This window comes from Equus asinus, unplaced genomic scaffold (genome assembly GCF_041296235.1).
Source record: "Equus asinus isolate D_3611 breed Donkey unplaced genomic scaffold, EquAss-T2T_v2 contig_230, whole genome shotgun sequence".
In the NCBI taxonomy this organism is placed as follows: Eukaryota; Metazoa; Chordata; class Mammalia; order Perissodactyla; family Equidae; genus Equus; species Equus asinus.
Genome location: NW_027224884.1, coordinates 144,697 through 157,310, shown reverse-complemented (window position 1 = coordinate 157,310; position 12,614 = coordinate 144,697). Strand labels below are relative to the sequence as shown.

Sequence of the window (12,614 nt, the reverse complement as noted above, 5' to 3'; positions counted from 1 at the left end):
AAGGATTCTTTTACAGGCCCAAGAATTTTATTACCATCATATGAAGCCTCAATTCTAGGGAAAGATGAAATATTTTCCAAATAACCAAATTACATGTGAACTTACAGGGTTCAACCATTTTGTAAGTTATAGAGAAATTGTAGCTAATTTGAATGAGAAAAGTGAGTCTATGAAGTCACACAGTGTTTGATCATGTACATTTTAATCCTTTAGTTCTGATTGGAATAAATTGACATCAGTAACCACTGAGGAAGTCTCCAGCAAAAGGTGAGATTATAGATATATCTGTAAAGATACACACACAAAGTGAAGAGAGATTTCTATTTGGAAACAAGGAGAATGATAGCAGGGTGTCAGTGGATAACAATACAGAGTGTCTTTGACACTCTTTTGGAGTCATCTCACGGTAGCATCTGTAGGTAACTCTTTACCTTTTTGGACCCATTTGGATAAAAAAGGAACAAGTTATAAAAGGGATGCTTCTTCCCCTAAGTGTGTTTTGTCACCCTTAATTAGTAGCAGCCAAAACTCTTAAGAAACTATCAGATTGCCCACATGTGAGACTCTACTAGAGTGGACCAAGAGAGCACAGAATCTCATTTGGAGCAAGGAGACAAGGTAGCAGTGGACAGAGAACAGTGGAGCCCTCAACAGAAAAGGATGGAGCTAATAGAGCCTGGATGTGTCAATGACCCTCCAGAGTTTTGCCACGGTGTGAGGCTAGTGCCCATACTCACTGTCATATTGGAAGGAGCCCCCCGCCCCTACCTTAGCCTGCAGTTGCTTGACCCTGAGGGTCAGAAAAGATATCTATGATGGTGAAAGCAAGAAAGTGATGGAGGGGCTTAAGAATTGGGAATTAAACGTGAGAAGAGGGATGGGTACCTACAAACTGAAGTGGAATTTGAAATAAATTCTACCACAAAAGGCTGTTACACACTAGGATTAGGGTAATTGTAAAGAACTTTGCTTGTATCTTGATGCATTAATTATTTACAGGCTAAAATTTTCATTACTACCTTATATAAAGCCTCATTTCTAATAAAAACTAACATACTAGATTTAGTTATATATACATGAATTTTTTTTTACAAGTGGATCAGAGTTTATTAAGTAGGGGGTGAAGAGGGTGTGGCACAAGTAGAAGTATGCGACACCCGAAGTGAACAGAATCTGAGATTCCTGAAAAAAAATCTGTCGATTACACAATTGGCCACTTGCTCCTCCATTGACACAGGGACTGGTCAGGGCAGATGAGGGAATAAATCCTGTGGCAGGACCAGTGGTTACTCCCAGGCTGGGAATAATCTCCACGGAGCTTTCAAGACCAAGCCAGGCTTGGGCAGAGACTTCATAGCTGATGAAGCTGGATCCAGCAAGGTGGCTGTGAGCGAGAAGCCCTGGGTGGCAATCTGGTTGTATATCATGAGCTGGCAGCACTGGCTCTGATCCCTAGGGAAGCAGTAGAGGTCATGGGTGAGGGCAGCCAGCGTGCCCAGGCAGCCTATGGGTACCATTGGGTTCTTGCAGGTCTTGAGAAGGAACTTTTCCTTGAAGCTTTCTGGAGTGCTGTAGACACTGAGGCTAAAGCCCTCAACGACTAGATGCTGCGACAGTTCAAAGGGTGCCTCTGAAGTCATAAGGCTGGGAACCCCCATGTCCCAGGCAACAGCAGTATGAGAAAACAGGGATGCTGAACTCCATCTCCTCTATATGTGAATTTGTAAAGATCAACCAGTTCATAAGCTGTAAAGTAATTACAGCTATTTGAATTAAAACAAACAAGTCTAAAATTAAAATGTGGTATCTGAATAGGTAACTTTTTAGTCCTTTAACACTGCTCTGAATGAATTAACATCAAAAAGCTATGAGGGGGCCACCCATGAAATTTGAGATATAAATGAATAAATAAAAATAAATATATATCTTTTTATATATACACATGTGTATTTATATAGTTATATCAACACAGACATACAAACACACATACACAAACATAAATACAATGAAAGAAAGAGAGATAAATTTCCAAATTCATTCTTAGGAGTATCCTTGACAGTACAGTGTCTTTGACACTGTTTCTAAATCTTCTTACCATAGCACCTTTAGGTAACTTTTTATCTTATTGGATTTGGTTGGATAAAAAAGGAACAGGTCATAAGAGGAATGCTTCTTCCTCTTAGTAACTACCACCCAAAAGTCTTAGAAAAATTTCAGAATGCTCCAAATAGGAGCATTCTGCCTTTGAGACTCTATAGATTGAGTGAAAGGGGGACAGAATCCAATTTAAGTCAAGGTGGAGGTAGCAGTGGACAAAGAGCAGAGGAGCCCTCATCACAAAGAAAGGAGCTAATAGAGTGGGATCTGTCCCTCACCCTCCAGAGTTCTGCTGCCATGTGAGGCTGGTGTCCTAGACCCAAACCCACCACCCAATAGAGGGAGTCCCCAACTCAGGCCTGCAGTCACTTAACCCTTTCTGAGGGCCAGGAAAAACAACCATGTTAGGTGAAAGTAAAGGTGAAGGAAGAACTTGAGAGGTAGGAAATTAGGTAGGAGAAGAGGGATGCACAGCTGAGAATTGAAGTTGATTTTGAAATAAATTCCACCACAAAAGGTTGTTACACCATGGGTCAAGTTCAGTAGTAAAGAACTGTACTTAAATCTTGAGTCATTAACTTTTTTGGTAGGTCTAAAATATTCATTACAAACATATATAGTATCATTTCCAGGGAAAAGGAGATATTGGATTCCAAACAACTGATTTACATGTGAATTTTCTAAGAGTCAACCGGTTGATAAAATCAAGAGTAATTGTAGCTAATTTGAACTAAAAAAGTAAGTCTAGAAGTCGTGTGGTGCCTTACTATGTGTGTTTTTAATCCTTTAGCCCTGCACCAAGTGAACTGAGCACAGTATCTTCTGACAGCTTCTACGATGCCAAGTGAGCTATGACGAATAAATCTGTATATATGTGTCCGTATATGTGTACACACACACACACACACACACACACACACATTCAGAGAAATTGATGTTTGGGATGTTCACTCTCAGGAACACCTGGGAATACAGAGTTCCCTTCATATATTTTTAAAGCCCTCTCATGGTAAGCTTCAACGTGTAATATTCTTTGTCTTGAAATTGAGATAGAAAAGATGCACAGGTCATAAGGGAAGTCTTTTTAATCCTAGAATTTGTCACCCTTGATTACTGTGTATGAAATTCTACTAGAGATGGCAAGGAAGGAGAGAAACTTATTTGGAGCAAGGAGGAGTTAGCAGTGGACAGGGAGCCAGAGGAGGCCTTAGCAGAGAAGATGGGAGCTAATAGACTGGGATCTGTCCCCCATCCTCCAGAGTTCTGCTGCCGTGTGAGGCTGGTGTCTCAGACCCAAACCCACCCTAGTATAGAGGGAGTCCCTGACTCTGGCCTGCAGTGACTTGACCCTATCTGAGGGCCAGGAAAGACAGCCATGATCGAGGACAGTCAGGTGTGAAGGAGGGACTTGAGAAGCAGGAAATTAGGTAGGGGAAGAGGGATGCACACATGCAAATTGAAGTCAATTTTGAAATAACTTCCACCACAAAAGGCTGTTACACCATGGGTCAAGTTCAGTAGTAAAGAACTGTACTTAAATCTTGAGTCATTAACTTTTTTGGTGGGTCTAAAATATTCATTACAAACATATATAGTATCATTTCCAGGGAAAAGGAGATATTGGATTCCAAACAACTGATTTACATGTGAATTTTCTAAGAGTCAACCGGTTGATAAAATCAAGAGTAATTGTAGCTAATTTGAACTAAAAAAGTAAGTCTAGAAGTCGTGTGGTGCCTTACTATGTGTGTTTTTAATCCTTTAGCCCTGCACCGAGTGAACTGACCACAGTATCTTCTGAAACCTTCTACGATGCCAAGTGAGCTATGACGAATAAATCCGTATATATGTGTCCGTATATGTGTACACACACACACACACACACACACACACACATTCAGAGAAATTGATGTTTGGGATGTTCACTCTCAGGAGCACCTGGGAATACAGAGTTCCCTTCATATATTTTTAAAGCCCTCTCATGGTAAGCTTCAACGTGTAATATTCTTTGTCTTGAAATTGAGATAGAAAAGATGCACAGGTCATAAGGGAAGTCTTTTTAATCCTAGAATTTGTCACCCTTGATTACTGTGCATGAAATTCTACTAGAGATGGCAAGGAAGGAGAGAAACTTATTTGGAGCAAGGAGGAGTTAGCAGTGGACAGGGAGCCAGAGGAGGCCTTAGCAGAGAAGATGGGAGCTAATAGACTGGGATCTGTCCCCCATCCTCCAGAGTTCTGCTGCCGTGTGAGGCTGGTGTCCCAGACCCAAACCCACCCTAGTATAGAGGGAGTCCCTGACTCTGGCCTGCAGTGACTTGACCCTATCTGAGGGCCAGGAAAGACAGCCATGATCGAGGACAGTCAAGGGTGAAGGAGGGACTTGAGAAGCAGGAAATTAGGTAGCGGAAGACAGAAGCACACCTGCAAATTGAAGTCGATTTTGAAATAACTTCCACCACAAAAGGCTGTTACACCATGGGTCAAGTTCAGTAGTAAAGAACTGTACTTAAATCTCGAATCATTAACTTTTTTGGTAGGTCTAAAATATTTGTTACAAACATATATAGCATTATATCTAGGGAAAAGGAGATATTGCATTCCAGATAACTGATTACATGTGAATTTTCTGAGTAAACCAGTTAATGAGGTCAAGAGTAATTGTAACTAATTTGAACCAAAAAAGTAAGTCTGGAAGTCACGTGGTACCTTACTATGTGTGTTTTTAATCCTTTCACACTGTCCTGAGTAAATTGACAACAGAAACCGCTGATGAAACCTCTGATGAAATGTGAGATAGAAAGATAGATATATATAAACAGAAATATATATATATATATAAATACAGAGAGGGAGATGTATTGAGATTTGGGGGGTTTGTTTTCAGCAGCATGCATGACATTACAGAGTGTCCTTGACACTAGTTGGATAAAAGAGAAATAGGTCGTAAGAGGGTTGCTTCTTACCCCTTTTGTCACCCTTATTAGCAGCAAAAACCCTTAGAATGCTGTCAGATTGCCCATCTATAAGACTCTGCTAAAGTGGTCCCAGAGAGCAGGAAAACCTATTTGAAGCAAGGAGAAGTAATTCTGAAGGGGTTCAGGAGTAAAGAAATGTACGTGAACTTGATTCACTAAGTTGTTTTTCCTAGGACTCAGATCTTCATTACAAATATATAAAGTCTCATTTCTAGGGAAAAATTAAATATCAGTTTCAAGTAACTGATTAAAGTATTATTTTTTAGGACAAGTAGATTACAAGTTATTGAAAAATTGTAGCTAATTCTCATTTAAAAATAAGTCTAGAGAAACATGTAACGTCTTACTATGTGCATTTCTAATCCTTTAGCTGTGACTCAAATGAGTCGAAAACCATAACCCATGTTAGACCCATGCCTGAAAGGTGAGATGTAAATACATATATAGAAAGAGATGGGGGGATATTGACACTTGTGAAATCTGATTATTTATTGAATGGAGTCCTTATCTCAGGAAGTTATTTGAATCCTGTCCAAGGAGGAGAAAAGATATCCATGATATGTGACAAGTAGAAGGTGGTAGAGGGACCCAGGTTCCAAATAACTAATTAACTTATAGTTTTTTAGAGTTCTATCAGTTTATGAATTGTAGAGCAATTGTACCTGATTTCAACCAAAACAGTAAGTATACAAAGTTACTTGGTTCTGACAATGTACATTTTCCATCTTTCACACTGGCCTGAATAAATTGATATCAGAAGTCTGTGATGGCTTTGATATGTCTTACCTGTCAATGAAGGTTCCATCCAGCAATACCGATGTCATTTGTTTGAGTCAGTGCTATATATATCCATCTTGAGAGAGAGAGAAAAAGAGAGTGAGAAAGACAGACAGACAGAGATAGAAAGAGAGAGAGAAAGAGAAACAGCTATTTGCAAAATTCAGTCTTGGAAGTGTCTATGGAAATACAGTGTTTTCTGGAGAATAATTCTAAAATTATTTCTAAAAAATTAGGTCTTCCAGTGAGCCAAATCATGTTTCCTCTGTTTTTTAGATTCAAAGGATTCTTTTTGTTGAAATAAATTTTTCATATCACTGTTCCATGTAGCACATTTCTAATGATATATTCTTGCATTTGTTGGTGGTTAAAGAATAAAGGAACAACTCTCCAGGCTCGATAATGGTACTGAGGACACTGACTTATCTGATTCTTGTGGGTAAGTCAGTTTGAAATTTGGAGGGAGGGAGCAGTTGGTGGATCTCTTATCTTTGCAAAGATAGGGCTTGTGTTGAGGCAAGAAAGAAAAAGGAAAATTGTGGAAAGGTATCCAAATGTTTGGGGGGGTACACAATTATAACTAATTGAATTTGCAGATAAGTACCACGTGTAAAAAAAGTATTTCCACATACTCACAAATAAATGTTCTTCTAGTTTGAAAATGTGAAAATAGACTTAGTAGATAATAATTTTATTATAAAGTTTCTTTCTTAACAAAGGATTGCAGAATGCTGTTTACCCTTCAACTGTATTCCTTTCCTGTTTTTCCTGGATATATACTGATTCTTGGTTTTGTTGCTTTTGTCTATGAGGAAATGAGACTGATAGAAAAAGCAAATGTGTTCTGCTGAATAAAGCCCTCTTCATGATTATTGGAATTTTATTAATTTTGACTTGTTTCTGAGTAATCTTACTGAGAGTACTTCCTGCTGCACTGATCTTCAGGCATTTTTACCACAGACTCACAGCAAGGAAACAATAGATTCCTAAAATGGCATGTGTCTGAACTGCGGAAATATTCATGAGATTTTTCTTCTGCTCGTCTCTTGGACAGTTATTTAACCATTCACCAGCTTGTGTCAATGTTGGAGAGTGAGTAGTGCTGAAGAGGATATTAACTGATAACTTTTGCAATTTTTTTGTTGTCTGGACAAAGACAATATGGAAAATAAGAGTGACCAGTGAATACAAATAGTTCTTCAAATTACCCATTAATTTCCATTTTCTGTGACTTTTTTCACCATGGGCCATCAATGAAGAGTTCACTCTGTCACTTCATTAAATTTTATGTCTGCATATTAGCTATATATCTTCTGCAGTGAGGCCGAGGGCTGGGGCAAAATTTGAATAGATTGAGCAAGGCAAGCATTTCCTGTTTCTTACCCCCTCCAAACAAAATAAAGTGGTTTTGTTTTGTTTTCTTAGTTACAAATGCTTATTGTATAGATACAAGTGACATTTGCGATAGTATCTGTGAGAAACACTGGTGTTTCAGACTAGGAGGATGGTTTTTGATTTGGAGTTTGACCTGGAAACAATGCTTGACTTTGACATCTAATATTCACTGGACACTCGGCAAGTCACTAAACCTCTTTAAACTTTAGATCATTCACCTGTAAACTGTAAAAATAATGCTATGTACAGTATCTATCTACTGGGTGTTGTAGAATAAAAAACTAATAATAAAGGTAAATTAGTATGTGTGAAAGTGCTTTTAAAGCTCTAAAGCACCACAAATAAGCTTTATGCTAAAAACCAAAAGTAACACAACAGTTCATTATTAGGAAAATCAGAAAATACAGACAAACAATAAATTCACCCATAAATAGCCATTCTTAATTTTTGATCCATGCCCTTCCAGGTTCTTTAGAGATATACATTTTTTGTTTATGGGTATGGTATCACATGTACCTTCTTTTTAAAAATAACCTTATTGCTCAGTGACGTATCACATATTTCTGTTTTAATAAATATACATATGCATTTACAACACTATATTTTCTTTAATTTCAGATTTTTATTGTTGCCTGAAGTCCTACCAATAGCTAACTTTATTTATTTTTAAATTTACAACATTATTTTTAACAGCTATACAATACCTCATAGTGTAGATGTGTCATAGTTTATTTAAGTAATCAGATATCAATGGACATTTAAATTGTTTACAACTTTTTACTCATACAAAGAGTGATGAATATCTTTGAGACCAAACCTCTATATATTATTATTTCCTTATGATAAGTTCTCAGAAATGGAAATTGTGTCAAAAGGAATGCTTGTGAGGCTCTTGATATTGATATGCCCTCCCAAATCACAATATAAAAGTGTACGTTTCCTCCATTCCCATGAGTTTCATAGAACTTGTATTTCATTGTTTGCAAATTACCTTAGCCCATTTAAAATTGGGATATTAGGGGCTGGCCCCACGGCCAAGTGATTAAGTTCATGCACTCCGCTGCAGGCAGCCCAGTGTTTCGTTGGTTCGAATCCTGGGTGCGGACATGACACTGCTCATCGAACCACACTGAGGCAGCATCCCACATACCACAATTAGAAGGACTCACAATGAAGAATATACAACTATGTACCAGGGAGCTTTGGGGAGAGAAAAAAGAAAAAAATAGAATCTTTAAAAAAATAAACAAATAAATAAATAAAATTGGGATGTTATCGGGGGGTGACGTCAGCAACATGGTGGCATGAGCTCACCTGGGACTCTCCCCTCCAAATTACAACCAAAAAGAGCAACTGCTTTCCAACCAAAATAAAAATTCCTAATAACAGAAATTGTCAGAGACCCACAGCAGCCAAATGCCGGAGGGTGGAGAGGCTGGAGCCACCCTCGGAGGAGCTGGAACTGGGTAGGAAAGAACTTTGCTCCCTCCCCTAGAGACTGGGATTTGCTGCTGTGGGTGAGGGAAGGAGTGGGGGAGGGGCCGCGCGTGTGGGGATCATCCAGGACTCCCACTGCCGGTGCAGTGGAAACCCTCTAACGGGGGAAAGCTTTTGCATGGGGGAACCCCAGCAAACCAGGGCCCTCGGAGACCAGAGAGCAAGAGCTGACCCCAATCCAGGTCAGCACGCAAGAGAAAGTGCCCCTCCTCCCCCAACCCACACTGCACGCGGCCATCGCAGCTGAAGGTAGAGGGCTCAGAATGCAAGGCTCTCGACCCCCATCTAGTGGCAACAGGCTGTAACTGCAACCAAATAATAGCATCATGTGCAAAAACTGCTCCTCTACCATCCAGCAATTTATAAAAGCTCCAGTCCAACAGGAAAACAATAAAAATACAGAAGTAGGTCCTGAGGATTTGGAAATAGGTAAACTAAGTGAAGATGAGTTCAAAATAGCTATCATCAAAATATTCAATGAGGTAAAGGGAAATATAGAGAAACAAGTCAATGAGTTCTGGAGTTACTTCCCAAAAGAGATTGAAATTATAAAGAAGAATCAATTAGAAATACTAGAGGTGAAAAATACAATGGATCAGATAAAACAGGGTACGGATTCTCTGAATGCCCGTGTAGACACCATAGAGGAGAAAATTAGCATAATCTAAGATAGACAGGCTGAATGGCTCCAGACAGAGGAAGAAAGGGAACTAAGAATTTAAAAAACTGAAGAAAATCTCAGAGAAATAGCTGACTCAATGAGAAAATGCAACTTAAGAATCATCAGAATTCCTGAGGCTGTGGAAAAGGAAAATGGAGCAGAAAGTATGCTCAACGAAATAATAGAAGAGAACTTCCCAAATCTAGGGATTTAGAGATAAATGTGTGTGAAGGAAGCTTTCAGATCTCCTAGATTTGTCAATGTAAAAAGACCTACTGCAAGGCATATAGTAGTAAAAATGGCAAAAATGAATGACAAAGAAAGAATACTCAGGGCAGCAAGGCAGAAGAAAATAACCTACAAAGGAACCCCTATCAGACTTTCAGCGGATTTCTCTACAGAAACCTTACAAGCTAGGAGAGATTGGAGTGGCATATTCAAAGCTTTAGAGGATAAAAATCTTCAGGCAAGAATACTCTATCCAGCAAAAATATCCTTCAGATATGAGGGAGAAATTAAATCTTTTCCAGACAAACAAAAGCTAAGGGACTTCATAGTCACAAGACCTCCACTACAAGAAATCCTCAAGAAGGCTCTCATACCTGAGAAAAGATAAAAAGGGAGAAAGGGGTCACAAAACACAGAGTAGGGAGACAGATAGAATCTGAATAGGATAGCAAATATTCAACTATATCATTAGGATAAAGGGAAGGAAATCACCAAAGCAAAGACAATCTTATCACTCTAACCACAAACTCACAACACGAGCTGGAATAAGAGATGAAAATAATAATTTAGGAGGAGAGGAGGAAAGGGTCTGAAACAGTCTAGGCTAAGGAAGTAAGAGACCACCAGAAAATGGACTATGTTATACACGAGATTCTGAATACAAAGTTCAGGGTAGCCACTAAACTAAAAAACAGAACAGAGACACGAAACATAAATAAGAAAAAATCTAAGAAACCCAGCATAAGAAATTGCAGTAGTCAATAGGTAGGCTAAAACATACAGGACGAGAAACAAAGGAAGCACAGGAAAACTGGAAAACGAGCAACAGAATGACAACATTAAGCCCTCATGCATCAATACTCACCTTCAATGTAAATGGATTGAACTCTCTAATCAAAAGACACAGAGTGGCAAAATGGATTAAAGAACAAGATCCAACAATTTGTTGCCTCCAGGAAACACACCTCAGCTCCAAGGACAAACACAGGCTCAGAGTGAAGGGGTGGAAGACAATACTCCAAGCTAATAGCAAACAAAAGAAAGCAGGTGTCGCAATACTTACATCAGACAAAACAGACTTCAAGATAAGGCAGGTAAAGAGAGACACAGAGGGCCAAAATATATAATGATCAAAGGGACACTTCATCAAGAAGAAATAATGCTTATAAATGTCTATGCACCCAACACAGGAACACCAAAGTTCATAAAGCAACTATTAACAAACCTAAAAGACGATATCAAAAATAACACAATAATAGTAGGGGACCTCAACACCCCACTCACATCAATGGACAGATCATCCAGACAGAAAATCAATAAAGAAACAGTGGAGCTAAACAAAAAGCTAAAACAGTTGGACTTAATAGACATATATAGAACACTCCATCCAAAAACAGCAGAATACATATTCTTCTCATGCGTGCATGGAACATTCTCAAGGATAGACCATATGTTGGGAAACAAGGCAAGCCTCTACAAATTTAAAAAAATTGAAATAATAACAAGCATCTACTCCGATCATAATGCTATAAAGCTAGAAATTAATTACGAGAAAAAAGCTGAGAAAAGCACAAGGATGTGGAGACTAAACAATAGGCTATCGAACAAGCAATGGATCATTGAAGAAATTAAAGAAGAAATCAGAAAATACCCGGAGACAAGTGAAAATGATAACATGCTATACCAACTCAGCAAAAGCTGTGTTAAGAGGAAAATTCATTGCAATTCAGGCACATCTTAACAAACAAGAAAAATCCCAAGTCAGCAATCTTAAACTACACCTAACTGAACTAGAGAAAGAAGAACAAACAAAGCCCAAAGTCAGCAGAAGGAGAGAAATAATAAAAATCAGAGCAGAAAGAAATGCTATTGAAACAAAAAAGGCAGTAGAAAGGATCAATGAAACAAAGAGCTGGTTCTTTGAGAAGATAAATAAAATTGACAAACCCCTAGCCAGACTTACAAAGAAAAAAAGAGAGAAAGCTCAAATAAACAAAATCAGAAATGAAAGAGGAGAAATAACAACAGACTCCACAGAAATACAACGGATTATAAGAGAATACTACGAAAAACTCTATGCCAGCAAAATGGATAACCTAGAGGAAATGGATAAATTCTTGGACTCCTACAATCTCCCAAAGCTCACTCAAGAAGAAGCAGACAATTTGAACAGACCAATCACAAGGAAAGAGATTGAAGCAGCAATCAAAAGCATCCCAAAAAATAAAACCCCAGGACCAGATGGCTTTCCTGTGGAATTCTACCAAACTTTCAGAGAGGATTTAATACCTATCCTTTTCAAGCTATTCCAAAAAATTGAGGAGGATGGAACACTTCCTAACACATTCTGTGAGGCCAACATCACGCTGATACCAAAGCCTGACAAGGACAGCACGAGAAAGGAGAACTACAGGCCAATATCACTGATGAACATAGATGCAAAAATTCTCAACAAAATTTTGGCAGCCCAAATACAGCAATACATCAAAAGGATCATACATCAGGATCAAGTGGGATTCATACCAGGGACACAGGGATGGTTCAACATCCGCAAAGCAATCAACGTGATACACCACATCAACAAACTGAGGAATAAAAACCACACGATCATCTCAATAGATACAGAGAAAGCATTTGACAAGATCCAACAGCCATTTATGATAAAAACTCTGAACAGAATGGTGATAGAAGGGAACTACCTCAACATAATAAAGGCCATATGTGACAAACCCACAGTCAACATCATGCTCAATGGGCAAAACCTGAGAACCATCCCCTGAAAACAGGAACGAGACAAGGACGCCCTCTATCACCACTCTTATTTAACATAGTACTGGAGGTTTTGGCCAGAGCAATTAGGCAAGAAAAAGGAATCCAAATAGGGAGGGAAGAAGTGAAACTCTCGCTGTTTGCAGATGACATGATCTTATATATAGAAAACCCCAAAGAATCCATTGGAAAACTTTTAGAAGTAATCAACA

The 12,614-nt window shown here is 38.7% G+C and overlaps 1 pseudogene; it reads right to left on the bottom strand.

The window, feature by feature from the left end:
• Positions 1-1,286: 1,286 nt before the first annotated feature.
• On the bottom strand, positions 1,287-1,658 carry LOC139043420 (HIG1 domain family member 2A pseudogene; annotated as a pseudogene).
• Positions 1,659-12,614: the final 10,956 nt, after the last annotated feature.